Source organism: Aegilops tauschii, chromosome 1 (genome assembly GCF_002575655.3).
Source record: "Aegilops tauschii subsp. strangulata cultivar AL8/78 chromosome 1, Aet v6.0, whole genome shotgun sequence".
NCBI classification, from domain to species: Eukaryota; Viridiplantae; Streptophyta; class Magnoliopsida; order Poales; family Poaceae; genus Aegilops; species Aegilops tauschii.
This window is the reverse complement of record NC_053035.3, coordinates 489,350,078-489,365,738: the sequence shown is the minus strand read 5'-3', so window position 1 is coordinate 489,365,738 and position 15,661 is coordinate 489,350,078. Positions and strand designations below refer to the sequence as shown.

Here is a 15,661-nt window from a genome sequence, read left to right as displayed (position 1 = left end):
CATCCTCCTCGATCACCAAACCATCAAACTCTTCGTCCTCTAAGTTGAGCTGCTCCATGAAATCACCAAGATCCGATTTGCCGGCGGCGGCGCTGCCTCCTCCGCTGGTCCCGGACATAGCATCCGCCATCAGAACCGTCGCCAGATGCCGAGAGGATGAACACGATCCACTGGGGCACGATCCGCAGGCCCCGATCTCTCGAACCCTAGTCGGGGAAGGGGCTCTGGTCGGACGGGGGACTCTCAGGCGATGGGATCGCCAGAGAGGATAGAAACCCTAGCCTTAGCGTAGGGGAAAAACTGCCGATAGTAGTTTTTTCTAAGCACCTTGACCATTTGATTATTGTATTGAATTTTACCCTTCTCAAAAAATTTAATTCCAAAGGTTTTGTTTTAATTTTTCAATCATATTATTTAGTTTAAACTTTTGAACCAAATTGTTTGGTTTTCAACTTTTTTATTAAATTTCTTATATTGATTTCCTCATTCGTAAGTTTTAAATTTTTCAATAAGGGGCGCTTTATTACTTAAAAGGCTTAAGTATTACACCCGGCGTCTGCATAACTAAGATGCACACATCTAACTGATGTTCACTCTCAAAACAGCACAAAAAAAGGGGTGACCTTGTATTTAAGTTCTAAATTACTTGGAAAAATATATGTGGGAGCAGTCTCACCATGCTTTGTGGTGACCTTGTATTTTTTTTTCTGAAAAGGGTAGGTGAGCTTTGCAGAGCTCGATTTCATGATTTCGGCTGAACTATTAAAGCTCGATTTCATGATTTTTTAGTTCTCATCCTGAAATATTAAAAAAAGGATAACCAAGTCTCAGTCGATGCTATATTTTTAGAATCTTACTTTAAGGTCCGTGCAAATTTCTTTTGTTAGTTTTTTATTTTCTTTCTTGCATTTTATATCATTTGGCTTAGACTTGGTTAAGTCTCAGTTGACTAAGACCTAGACACACCCAAAAAAATTATCCCCTCTGTTTCTAAGTATAAATCCTTTTAGAGATTTCAATACGAACTACATACAGATTCTAAAAAACTACATACAGCCCAGTCAAAAAAAAACTACATACAGATGTATATAGACATAATATGGATTCACTCATTTTGCTCGGTATGTAGTCTATATTGGAGTCTCTACTATTTAGGAACCAAGGGAGTATATGATTACATGAGAAAGCGGCCAAGCTTTCCGCCCGTAATTTACATCTCCTACGTCTGAGACTCTGAGGCTGGAAGACAATATTCTGTGAGAACATCACGAAATGTCCGTAACGGAATTCCCGATGAACCCAAGAAGCAAGCCCATGCATGCCATTGGCATGGCCTCTTCGTCTCCGATTGGAGCATGCAGTTGCGCACGAATCAATACGCGTTTGTGTCGTCGTGCCCCCATATCGCAATGTCACGCCATTTTCACCTCCCCTTCGTCATCGCGCCAAGCGCACAAGCAAGCTCAGGAAAGCAGGAGCCGCCATTACCGCCGCGTGTATAAAGGTCGGGCATGAGGAAGCCATCTGCTGCACGTCGCAGTTCATAATTCTCATAGTGCAGGTGTGGATGACCGCCATGTCGGACGAGCAATGGAGCCTCGTTGGACCGATCACGGCCACGGCGGCGGCGAGGTGGAAGGAGCTCCACGGCGAGCGGTCGTGGGAGGGGCTGCTGCGGCCGCTGGACCTGGAGCTCCGGCGCACGGTGATCTGGTACGGCGAGATGGCGCAGGCCACGTACGACGCGTTCAACTACGAGAAGCACTCGCCGCACGCCGGCCACTCGCGCTTCGGCAGCAAGCGCTTCTTCGAGCACGTGATGCTGCCGGGCCACGCCGCCGCGTACCGGATCACCAGGTTCCTGTACGCCACGTGCTCCGCCCCCGCCGCGCCGGCCGCCACGTTCGTGAGGAGCTGCCACCCGCAGAGCCGGTCCAAGGAGTCCAACTGGATCGGGTACGTCGCGGTGGCCACGGACGCGGGGAAGGCCACGCTCGGGCGCCGGGACGTGGTCGTCGTGTGGCGCGGCACCATCCAGGCGCTGGAGTGGATCAAAGACCTCGAGTTCGCCATGGTGCATCCCAAGGGCATCCTCGGCGAAGTCACCGGCGCCGAGGCCATGGTGGACCGCGGCTGGTTCTCCATCTACACCTCCACCGACCAGGCCTCCACCCACAACAAGGTCAGCGCGAGAAAGCAGGTAACTAAAATTGCGCTGCACTGCCTCGTCAAGTGCTACAAAACGTACATGGAGAACGTGCACACTGTTCAGCTGGCTCTTCTCTCTCTCCGTCCAGGTGTTGGCTGAGGTGAGGAAGCTGGTGGACACGTACAAGGACGAGGAGGTGAGCATCACAGTGACGGGGCACAGCCTCGGGGCGGCGCTGGCCACGCTGAGCGCGTTCGACATCGCCGAGAATGGCTACAACTGCACGCCCGCGGCGGCGTTCCCGGTCACGGCGTTCGCGTTCGCCTGCCCGCGCGTGGGCGGCGCCGGCTTCAAGAGGCGGTTCAACACCGCGACGGCCGCTGGCCTCCGTGTCCTGCGCGTTTGCAACGCCCGGGACATCGTGCCCAGGTACCCGGGGCTGCCGTACCACGACGTGGGCGTCGAGCTGGCCATCGACACCAGCGCGTCGCCGTACCTGAAGGCGCCCGGCGACGAGAATGTGTGGCACAACCTGGAGTGCTACCTGCACGGGGTGGCGGGCGCGCCGACGGCCTCCGGACAGGGGTTCGAGGATGTGGTGGAGCGGGACGTGGCGCTGGTGATAACAAGATGTACGACGCGCTGAAGGAGGAGCACGGGGTGCCGGCAGCGTGGTGGGTGCCATGGAACAGGGGCATGGTGAAGGGGGACGACGGGCGCTGGAGGCTGGTTGACTGAGAGAACGAGGACGACAGGGAGTACGCCGCCGTGCCGCCGGTGAACAAGTGAAGCCGACGTCTCCATCAGTCCATCTCACGTACGTTCGTGTCATGCATGCATGCACAAATAATTCGTTCACGTTCAGGGTCTATGATCTGGACTAGTATTTCACGTTGTTGTGTTTGAAATATCCCAATGATTAGTAAACTGCAGTACTACATCTACATCTACCTTTTAATTGCGGGATTATAGCCCAAATGATGTTTCCATGAGCACATATGATGCTAATTATTCATAAATACAAGCCTATTTGCATGAAAGCCTCTCCATTCTCCAAATATATTCCCCCTTGTTCACATAATATAAGATGTTAGAGCATCTTCAATAGATGGTCCAAATGTAAAAGTAACTAACTTTTGGACCGTCTAAAGCCAAAAACGCAGCTCCAACAAACAGTTCATATGTAAAAAAAATTGGACCGCGGCCTTCTCGTGATGTAAAATACAACACCTCGTGGTGCAAATTTACATCACAAGATGCATTTGGTCCAAAACCAGCCGCCGCCCGCGAACGCCCAACCGCCAGTTCCTTTCCTTTCCCGCCCGCCCGCCCGCGACCTCCCGCCCGTCCGCCGCTGCCCCGCAGCCTCCACACCCCGCCGCCGCCCGCGAACGCCCAACCGCCAGTTCCTTTCCTTTCCCGCCCGCCTGCCCGCGACCTCCTGCCCGTCCGCCGCCGCCCCGCCGCCTCCACACCCCGCCGCCGCCCCGCCGCATGCCGCCCGCATCAGATCCGACCCCGCCCCGCCCCCCGCCGCAGTTTCCACGCCGCCCCGCCGCCCGCCCGCCGCGGATCTGGCCTCGGCCGCAGCACACGCCGCCGCCCCGTCAGCCGCAGCTCCGCCCGGCCCTGGCCCGCCCGCCGCAGCTCCGACCCGCCCCGGCTCCGTCCGCCACCACCCCGCACGCCGCCGCCGCCCCGCAGCTCCGCCCAGCCCGGCTCCGTCCGCCATTGACGACCCAGAAGTATAGGGGATCTATCGTAGTCCTTTTGATAAGTAAGAGTGTCGAACCCAACGAGGAGTAGAAGGAAATGACAAGCGGTTTTCAGTAAGGTATTCTCTGCAAGCACTAAAATTATCGGTAACAGATAGTTTTGTGATAAGGTAATTTGTAACGGGTAACAAGTAATAAAAGTAAATAAGGTGCAGCAAGACGGCCCAATCCTTTTTGTAGCAAAGGACAAGCCTGGACAAACTCTTATATAAAGGAAAACGCTCCTGAGGACACATGGGAATTATCGTCAAGCTAGTTTTCATCACGCTCATATGATTCGCGTTCGTTACTTTGATAATTTGGTATGTGGGTGGACCGGTGCTTGGGTGCTGCCCTTCCTTGGACAAGCATCCCACTTATGATTAACCCCTATTGCAAGCATCCGCAACTACAAAAGAATTATTAAGGTAAACCTAACCATAGCATGAAACATATGGATCCAAATCAGCCACTGATGAAGCAACTCATAAACTAGGGTTTAAGCTTCTGTCACTCTAGCAACCCATCATCTACTTATTACTTCCCAATGCCTTCCTCTAGGCCCAAACAATGGTGAAGTGTCATGTAGTCGACGTTCACATAACACCAGTAAAGGAAAGACAACATACATCTCATCGAAATATCGAACGAATACCAAATTCACATGACTACTTATAGCAAGACTTCTCCCATGTCCTCAGGAACAAACGTAACTACTCACAAATCATATTCATGTTCATAATCAGAGAGGTATTAATATGCATAAAGGATCTGAACATATGATCTTCCACCATAAACCAACTAGCATCAACTACAAGGAGTAATCAACACTACTAGCAACCCACATGTACCAATCTGAGGCTTTGGGACAAAGATTGGATACAAGAGATGAACTAGGGTTTTAGAGGAGATGGTGCTGGTGAAGATGTTGATGGAGATTGACCCCCTCCCGATAAGAGGATCGATGGCGATGACAATGGTGATGGTTTCCCCCTCCCGAAGGGATGTTTCCCCGGCAGAACAGCTCCGCCGGAGCCCTAGATTGGTTCCACCAAGATTCCGCCTCGTGGCGGCGGTGTTTCGTCCTGAAAGCTTTCTTGTGATTTTTTCTCGGACGAAAGACTTCATATAGAAGAAGATGGGCACCGGAGGCCTGCCAGGGGGCCCGCGAGGCAGGGGCGCGCCCAGGGGGTAGGGCGCGCCCCCCACCCTCGTGGATGGTGGGTGGCCCCCCTCTGGTTGATTCTTTCGCCAGTATTTTTTATTAATTCCAAAAACTGCCTCCGTGAAGTTTCAGGACTTTTGGAGTTGTGCAGAATGGGTCTCTAATATTTGCTCTTTTTCCAGCCCAGAATTCCAGCTGCCGACATTCTCCCTCTTCATGTAAACCTTGTAAAATAAGAGAGAATAGGCATAAGTATTGTGACATAATGTGTAATAACAACCCATAATGTAATAAATATCGATATAAAAGCATGATGCAAAATGGACGTATCAACTCCCCCAAGTTTAGACCTCGCTTGTCCTCAAGCGAAAGCCGATAACGAAAAATATGTCTACATGTTTAGAGATAGAGGTGTCGATAAAATAAAATACGGACATGAGGGCATCATGATCATTCTTATAGCAGCAACATATATATATATATATATATATATATATATATATATATATATATATATATATATATATATATATATATATATATATATCGTCATATGATTTCTTATGCTAAAGTAACAATCTATTCACAATGTCAAGAGTATGAATTAGAAACTTTATTGAGAACTAACAAACTATCATCTCGGTCATTGAAGCAATTGCAAATTATCATAACATCGGAAAGAGTCAATATAAGAGCTTTTCAGTAAGTCCACGTACTCAACTATCATTTAGTCTTTCACAATTGCTAACACTCACGCAATACTTATGGTTATGGAGTTTTAATCGGATACAGAGAAAGATAGGGGCTTATAGTGTTGCCTCCCAACCTTTTACCTCAAGGGTAATGTCAACAATAATAGTTCATGCTAACTCACATCCAATTGGATATATATATCAGGATCTTTCCAACACAATGTGCTTGCCAAAGGATAAAATGTAAAAAGGAAAGGTGAAGATCACCATGACTCTTGCATAAGGTATAAGACAAGAATAAAAGATAGGCCATTCGCAGAGGGAAGCAGAGGTTGTCATGTGTTTTTGTGCTTGGATGCACAAAATCTTAATGCGAAAGAACGTCACTTTATATTGCCACTTGTGATATGGACCTTTATTTGTTGGGTAACGTAGCAATAATTCAAAATTTTCCTACGTGTCACCAAGATCAATCTAGGAGATGCTAGCAACGAGAGAGAGGGAGTGCATCTTCATACCCTTGAAGATCGCTAAGCGGAAGCGTTACAAGAACGCGGTTGATGGAGTCGTACTCGCGGCGATTCAAATCGCGGAAGATCTGATCTAGCGCCGAACGGACGGCGCCTCCACGTTCAACACACGTACAGCCCGGGGACGTCTCCTCCTTCTTGATCCAGCAAGGGAAGAGGAGAAGTTGAGGGAGAACTCCAGCAGCACGACGGCGTGGTGGCGATGGAGCTCGTGGTTCTCCGGCAGAGCTTCGCTAAGCACTACGGAGGAGGAGGAGGAGTTGGAGGAGGAGAGGGCTGCGCCAGGCAAGGGGTGCGGCTGCCCTCTCTCTCCCTCACTCTATATAGGGGGAAGGGGGGTGGAGGAGGCGCCCTAGGGGAGGGGCGGCGGCCATAGGGGAAACCCTGGATGGGTTTGGGCGCCCCCACCCTTGGGAAACTTGCCCCCCAAGCCGGGAGGGGTGGCTGCCCTAGGGGAGGCGCCCCCACCTCTCCACGTTACGTGAGAGGGGTTGGGAGGGGCGCACAGCCCCTTAGTGGGCTGGTGTGCCCCCTCCCCTTGGCCCATAAGGCCCCCAACGCTTGCCGGGGCCTCCGAAACACCTTTCGGTCACGCTGGTCGTCACCCGGTACTCCCAGAACAATTCCGGACTCCAATACCCTTCGTCCAATATATCGATCTTCACCTCCGGATCACTCCGGAGTTCCTCGTCACGTCCGGGATCTCATCCAGGACTCCGAACAACCTTCGGTAACCACATACTATTTCCCATAACAACTCTAGCGTCACCGAACCTTAAGTGTGTAGACCCTACGGGTTCGGGAACCATGCAGACATGACCGAGACACCTCTCCGGCCAATAACCAATAGCGGGATCTGGATACCCATATTGGCTCCCACATGTTCCACGATGATCTCATCGGATGAACCACGATGTCGGGGATTCAATCAATCCTGTATACAATTCCCTTTGTCTATCGGTATGTTACTTGCCCGAGATTCGATCGTCGGTATCCCAATACCTCGTTCAATCTCGTTACCGGCAAGTCTCTTTACTCGTTCGTAACGCATGATCCCGTGGCTAACTCATTAGTCACATTGAGCTCATTATGATGATGCATTAACGAGTGGGCCCAGAGATACCTCTCCGTCATATGGAGTGACAAATCCCAGTCTCGATTCGTGCCAACCCAACAGACACTTTCGGAGATACCTGTAGTGCACCTTTATAGCCACCCAGTTACGTTGTGACGTTTGGTACACCCAAAGCATTCCTATGGTATCTGGGAGTTGCACAATCTCATGGTCTAAGGAAACGATACTTGACATTAGAAAAGCTCTTAGCAAACGAACTACACGATCTTGTGCGATGCTTAGGATTGGGTCTTGTCCATCACATCATTCTCCTAATGATGTGATCCCGTTATCAATGACATCCAATGTCCATGGTTAGGAAACCATAACCATCTATTGATCAACGAGCTAGTCAAGTAGAGGCTTACTAGGGACATGTTGTGGTCTATGTATTCACACATGTATTACGGTTTCCAGTTAATACAATTATAGCATGAACAATAGACAATTATCATGAACAAGGAAATACAATAATAACCATTTTATTATTGCCTCTAGGGCATATTTCCAACAATCTCCCACTTGCACTAGAGTCAATAATCTAGTTCACATCACTATGTGATTGTAATGAATCCAACACCCATGGGGTTTGCTCATATCTCGCTCGTGAGAGAGGTTTTTAGTCAACGGGTCTGAACCTTCCAGATCCGTGTGTGCTTTACAAATCTCTATGTCATCTTGTAGATGCAGCTACCACGCGCTACTTGGAGCTATTCCAAATAACTGCTCTACTATATGAATCCGGTTTACTACTCAGAGTCATCTGGATTAATGTCAAAGTTTGCATCGACGTAACCCTTTACGACGAACTCTTTTTCCACCTCCATAATCGAGAAAATTCCTTAGTCCACTAGATACTAAGGATAAGTTCGACCGCTGTCATGTGATCCATTCCTGGATCACTCTTGTACCCCTTGACTGACTCATGGCAAGGCACACTTCAGGTGCGGTACACAGCATAGCATACTGTAGAGCCTACGTCTAAAGCATAGGGGACAACCATCATCCTTTCTCTCTCTTCTGTCGTGGTCATGTTTTGAGTCTTACTCAATATTCACACCTTGTAGCACAGCCAAGAACTCCTTCTTTGCTGATCTATTTTGAACTCCTTCAAAATCTTGTCACGGTATGTATTCATTTGAAAGTACTATTAAGCGTTTTTGATCTATCCTTATAGATATTGATGCTCAATGTTCAAGGATCTTAATCCAGGGTTTCCATTGAAAAACACTTTTCAAACAACCCTGTATGCTTTCCAGAAATTCTACATCATTTCTGATCAACAATATGTTAACAACATATACTCATCAAAAAAATTCTATAGTGCTCCCACTCACTTCTTTGGAAATACAAGTTTCTCATAAACTTTGTAAAAACCCAAAATCTTTGATCATCTCATCAAAGCGTACATTCCAACTCCGAGATGCTTACTCCAGTCCTTAGAAGGATTGCTGGAGCTTTGCATACTTGTTAGCATCTTTCAGGATTGACAAAACCTTCTGGTTGTATCACATACAACCTTTCCTCAAGAAAATCATCGAGGAAACAATGTTTTTGACATCCTATCTGCAAGATTTCATAAATAATGCAGTAACTGCTAATATAATTCCAACAAACTCTTAGCATCGCTACGAGTGAGAAAATCTCATCGTAGTCAACTCCTTGAACTTGTCGGAAAACATCTTAACGACAAGTCGAGCTTTCTTAATGGTGACACTTACCATCATTGTCCGTCTTCCTTTTAAAATCCATCTGCACCCAACAGCCTTACGACCATCAAGTAGTTCTTCCAAAGTCTATACTTTGTTTTTATACATGGATCCTCTCTCGGATTCTATGGCCTCGAGCCATTCGTCGGAATCTGGGCCCACCATCGCTTCTCCATAGCTCGTAGGTTCATTGTTGTCTAGTAACATGACTTCCAAGATAGGATTATGTACCACTCTGAAGTAGTACGCATCCTTGTCGTCCTACAAGGTTTGGTAGTGACTTAATCCGAAGTTTCATGATCACTATCATAAGCTTCCACTTCAATTGGTGTAGGTGCCACATGAACAACTTCTTGTGCCCTGCTACACACTAGTTGAAGTGACGGTTCAATAACCTCATCAAGTCTCCACCATCCTCCCACTCAATTCTTTCGAAAGAAACTTTTCCTCGAGAAAGGACCCGTTTCTAGAAACAATCACTTTTGCTTCTAGATCTGAAATAGGAGGTATACCCAACTGTTTTGGGTATTCTATGAAGATGCATTTATCCGCTTTGGGTTCGAGCTTATCAACCTGAAACTTTTTCACATAAGCGTCGCAGCCCCAAACTTTTAAGAAACGACAGCTTAGGTTTCTCTAAACCATAGTTCATACGGTGTCGTCTCAATGGAATTGCGTGGTGCCCTATTTAAAGTGAATGCGGTTGTCTCTAATGCCTAACCCATAAACGATAGTGGTAATTCGATAAGACACATCATGGTATGCACCATATCCAATAGGGTGCAGTTATGATGTTCAGACACACCATCACACTATGGTGTTCCAGGCGGTATTAGTTGTGAAACAATTTCCACAATGTCTTAATTGTGTGCCAAACTCGTAACTCAGATATTCATCTCTATGATCATATCATAGACATTTTATCCTCTTGTCACGATGATCTTCAACTTCACTTTGAAATTACTTAAACCTTTCAATAATTCAGACTTGTGTTTCATCAAGTAAATATACTCAGCATCTACTCAAATCATCTGTGAAGTAAGAACATAACGATATCCACTGCGTGCCTCAGCACTCATTGGACTGCACACATCAAAATGTATTACTTCCAACAAGTTGCTTTCTTGTTCCATCTTACTAAAAACGAGGCCTTTCAGTCATCTTGCCCATGTGGTATGATTTGCATGTCCCAAGTGATTCAAAATCAAGTGAGTCCAAACGATCCATCTGTATGGAGTTTCTTCATGCATATCTACCAATAGACATGGTTCGCATGTCTCAATCTTTTCAAAAACGAGTGAGTCCAAAGATCCATCAACATGGAGCTTCTTCATGCGTTTTATACCAATATGACTCAAATGGCAGTGCCACAAGTATGTGGTACTATCATTACTATCTTATATCTTTTGGCATGAACATGTGTATCACTACGATCGAGATTCAATAAACCATTCATTTTAGGTGCAAGACCATTGAAGGTATTATTCAAATAAATAGAGTAACCATTATTCTCCTTAAATGAGTAACCGTATTGCGATAAACATAATCCAATCATGTCTATGCTCAACGCAAACACCAAATAACAATTATTTAGGTTTAATACCAATCCCGATGGTAGAGGGAGCGTACGATGTTTGATTACATCAACCTTGGAAACACTTCCAACACATATCATCATCTCACCTTTAGCTAGTCTCCGTTTATTCCGTAGCCTTTTATTTCGAGTTACCAACACTGAGCAACCGAACCGGTATCTAATACCCTGGTGCTACTAGGAGTACTAGTAAAGTACACATTAATATAATGTATATCCAATATACTTCTGTCAACCTTGCCTGCCTTAAATCTACCAAGTATCTAGTGTAGTTCTGCTTCAGTGACCGTTCCCCTCATTACAGAAGCACTTAGTCTCGGGTTTGGGTTCAACCTTGGGTTTCTTCACTAGAGCAGCAACTGATTTGTCGTTTCATGAAGTATCCCTTCTTTCCCTTGCCCTTCTTGAAACTAGTGGTTTTACTAACCATCAACAATTGATGCTCCTACTTGATTTCTACTTTCGCGGTGTCAAACATCGCGAGTTGCTCAAGGATCATCATGTCTATCCCTGATATGTTATAGTTCATCACGAAGCTCTAATAGCTTGGTGGTAGTGACTATGGAGAACCATCACTATCTCATCTGGAAGATTAACTCCCACTCGATTCAAGCGATTGTAGTACTCAGACAATCTGAGCACATGCTCAACGATTGAGCTTTTCTCCCTTAGTTTGCGGGCATAAGAAACTTGTCAGAGGTCTCATACCTCTTGACGTGGGCACTAGTCTGAAATCCCAATTTCAGTCTTTGGAACATCTCATATGTTCTGTGACGTTTCAAAAATGTCTTTGGCGCCTCAATTCTAAACTGTTAGCATTATGCACTGAAGTATCACGTAGTCATCAAAATGTGTATGTCAGATGTTCGCAACATCCACAGACGATGCTCGAGGTTCAGCACACCGAGCGGTGCATTAAGGACATAAGCCTTCTGCGCAGCAATGAGGATAATCCTCAGTTTACGGACCCAGTCCGCATAATTTCTACTATCAACTTTCAACTAAATTTTCTCTAGGAACATATCTTAAACAGTAGAACCAAAGCGTAAGCTATGCCATAATTTGCAAAGACCTTTTGACTATGTTCATGATAATTAAGTTCATCTGATTATTTAATGAACTCCCACTTAGATAGACATCCCTCTAGTCATCTAAGTGATACATGATCCGAATCGACTAGACCGTGTCCGATCATCACGTGAGACGGACTAGTCATCAACGGTGAACATCTCCATGTTGATCGTATCTACTATACGACTCATGTTCGACCTTTCGGTCTCTTGTGTTCCGAGGCCATGTCTGTACATGCTAGGCTCGTCAAGTCAACCTAAGTGTTTCGCATGTGTAAATCTGGCTTACACCCGTTGTATGCGAACGTTAGAATCTATCACACCCGATCATCACGTGGTGCTTCGAAACAACGAACCTTCGCAATGGTGCACAGTTAGGGGGAACACATCTCTTGAAATTTTAGTGAGGGATCATCTTATTTATGCTACCGTCGTTCTAAGCAAATAAGATGTAAACATGACAAACATCACATGCAAATCATAAAGTGACATGATATGGCCAATATCATCTTGCGCCTTTGATCTCCATCTTCGAGGCGCGGCATGATCACCTTCGTCACCGGCATGACACCATGATCTCCATCATCGTGTCTTCATGAAGTTGTCTCGCCAACTATTACTTCTACTACTATGGCTAACGGTTAGCAATAAAGTAAAGTAATTACATGGCGTTTTTCATTGACACGCAGGTCATACAATAAATTAAGACAACTTCTATGGCTCCTGCCGGTTGTCATACTCATCGACATGTAAGTCGTGATTCCTATTATAAGAACATGATCAGTCTCATACATCACATATATATAATTCATCACATCCTTTTGGCCATATCACATCACATAGCATACCCTGCAAAAACAAGTTAGACGTCCTCTAATTGTTGTTGCATGTTTTACGTGGCTGCTATGGGTTTCTAGCAAGAACGTTTCTTACCTACGCAAAAGCCACAACGGTGATATGCCAATTGCTATTTACCCTTCATAAGGACCCTCTTCATCGAATCCCATCCGACTAAAGTGGGAGAGACAGACACCCGCTAGCCACCTTATGCATCAAGTGCATGTCAGTTGGTGGAACCTGTCTCACGTAAGAGTACGTGTAAGGTCGGTCCGGGCCGCTTCATCCCACAATGCCGCCGAATCAAGATAAGACTAGTAACGGTAAGCAAATTGAACAAATCATCGCCCACAACTACTTTGTGTTCTACTCGTGCATAGAATCTACGCATAGACCTAGCTTTGATACCACTATTGGGTAACGTAGCAATAATTCAAAATTTTCCTACTGTCACCAAGATCAATCTAGGAGATGCTAGCAACGAGAGAGAGGGAGTGCATCTTCATACCCTTGAAGATCGCTAAGCGGAACGTTACAAGAACGCGGTTGATGGAGTCGTACTCGCGGCGATTCAAATCGCGGAAGATTCGATCTAGCGCCGAACGGACGGCACCTCCGCGTTCAACACACGTACAGCCCGGGGACGTCTCCTCCTTCTTGATCCAGCAAGGGGAGAGGAGAAGTTGAGGGAGAACTCCAGCAGCACGACGGCGTGGTGGCGATGGAGCTCGTGGTCCGGCAGAGCTTCGCTAAGCACTATGGAGGAGGGGTGCGGCTGCCCTCTCTCTCCCTCACTATGTATAGGGGGAAGGGGGGTGGAGGAGGCGCCCTAGGGTTCCCTAGGGGAGGGGCGGCAGCCACAGGGGAAACCCTAGATGGGTTAGGGAGCCCCCACCCCTGGGAAACTTGCCCCCCAAGCCGGGAGGGGTGGCTGCCCTAGGGGAGGCGCCCCCACCTCTCCACGTTACGTGAGAGGGGTTGGGAGGGGCGCACAACCCCTTAATGGGCTGGTGTGCCCCCTCCCCTTGGCCCATAAGGCCCCCAACGCTTGCCGGGGCCTCCGAAACACCTTTCGGTCACGCTGGTCGTCACCCGGTACTCCCAGAACAATTCCGGACTCCAATACCCTTCGTCCAATATATCGATCTTCACCTCCGGACCACTCCAGAGTTCCTCGTCACGTCCGGGATCTCATCCGGGACTCCGACAACCTTCGGTAACCACATACTATTTCCCATAACAACTCTAGCGTCACCGAACCTTAAGTGTGTAGACCCTACGGGTTCGGGAACCATGCAGACATGACCGAGACACCTCTCCGGCCAATAACCAATAGCGGGATCTGGATACCCATATTGGCTCCCACATGTTCCACGATGATCTCATCGAATGAACCACGATGTCGGGGATTCAATCAATCCCGTATACAATTCCCTTTGTCTATCGGTATGTTACTTGCCCGAGATTCGATCGTCGGTATCCCAATACCTCGTTCAATCTTGTTACCAGGAAGTCTCTTTACTCGTTCCGTAACGCATGATCCCGTGGCTAACTCATTAGTCACATTGAGCTCATTATGATGATGCATTACCGAGTGGGCCCAAAGATACCTCTCCGTCATACGGAGTGACAAATCCCAGTCTCAATTCGTGCCAACCCAACAGACACTTTCGGAGATACCTGTAGTGCACCTTTATAGCCACCCAGTTACGTTGTGACGTTTGGTACACCCAAAGCATTCCTATGGTATCCGGGAGTTGCACAATCTCATGGTCTAAGGAAACGATACTTGACATTAGAAAAGCTCTTAGCAAACGAACTACACGATCTTGTGCTATGCTTAGGATTGGGTCTTGTCCATCACATCATTCTCCTAATGATGTGATCCCGTTATCAATGACATCCAATGTCCATGGTCAGGAAACCATAACCATCTATTGATCAACGAGCTAGTCAAGTAGAGGCTTACTAGGGACATGTTGTGGTCTATGTATTCACACATGTATTACGGTTTCCAGTTAATACAATTATAGCATGAACAATAGACAATTATAATGAACAAGGAAATACAATAATAACCATTTTATTATTGCCTCTAGGGCATATTTCCAACATTATTATGCAGTCCGTCACTTTTATTTCTTCCACATCACAAGATCGTATAAATCTTATTTTCTCCACACTAATAAATCATACATATTTAGAGAGCAATTTTTATTGCAGGCAACAATGACAACTTACTTGAAGGATCGTACTCAATCCATAGGTAGGTATGGTGGACACTCATGGCAAAACTGGGTTTAAGGATATTCGAAAGCACAAGTAGTATCTCTACTTAGTGCAAAGAATTTGGCTAGCATGAGAGGGAAAGGCAAGCTCAACATGTTGGATGATCCATGACAATATACTTTATTTCGGATATAAGAAAACATAACCCATTACGTTGTCTTCCTTGTCCAACATCAACTCTTTAGCATGTCATACTTTAATGAGTGCTCACAATCATAAAAGATGTCCAAGATAGTATATTTATATGTGAAAACCTCTCTTTCTTTATTACTTCCTATTAATTGCAACGATGACCAAAACTATGTTTGTCAACTCTCAACAACTTTTATTCATCATACTCTTTATATGTGAAGTCATCACTCTCCATAAGATCAATATGATCTCTTTAATTCCCCCTTTTTTCTTTCTTTTTTTATCTCAAGATCATAGCAAGATAATCAAGCCCTTGACTCAAAACTAATCTTTATTATATATAGCTCACAGACTCGATTACATAGAAGGATCATAAAGCAAGACTCAAAACTAGATCATACTAAAACTTTATTCTACTAGATCAAGATATAACCAAAAGGATCGAACTAAGAAAAACGGTAAAGATAGGAGTGTGATGGTGATACGATACCGGGGCACCTCCCCCAAGCTTGGCAGTTGCCAAGAGGAGTGCCCATACCAAATACTCAGTTCTTCTTTGCTGGTGAAGAAGATGGTGATGATGATGACAATTGTGCCTTCAGCTTTTTCATATTATAATTGAGAAG

The 15,661-nt window shown here is 46.3% G+C and overlaps 1 pseudogene; it reads left to right on the top strand.

The window, feature by feature from the left end:
* The first annotated feature begins 1,576 nt into the window (after positions 1–1,576).
* Positions 1,577–2,938, top strand: LOC109759793 (phospholipase A1-II 6-like; annotated as a pseudogene).
* Positions 2,939–15,661: the final 12,723 nt, after the last annotated feature.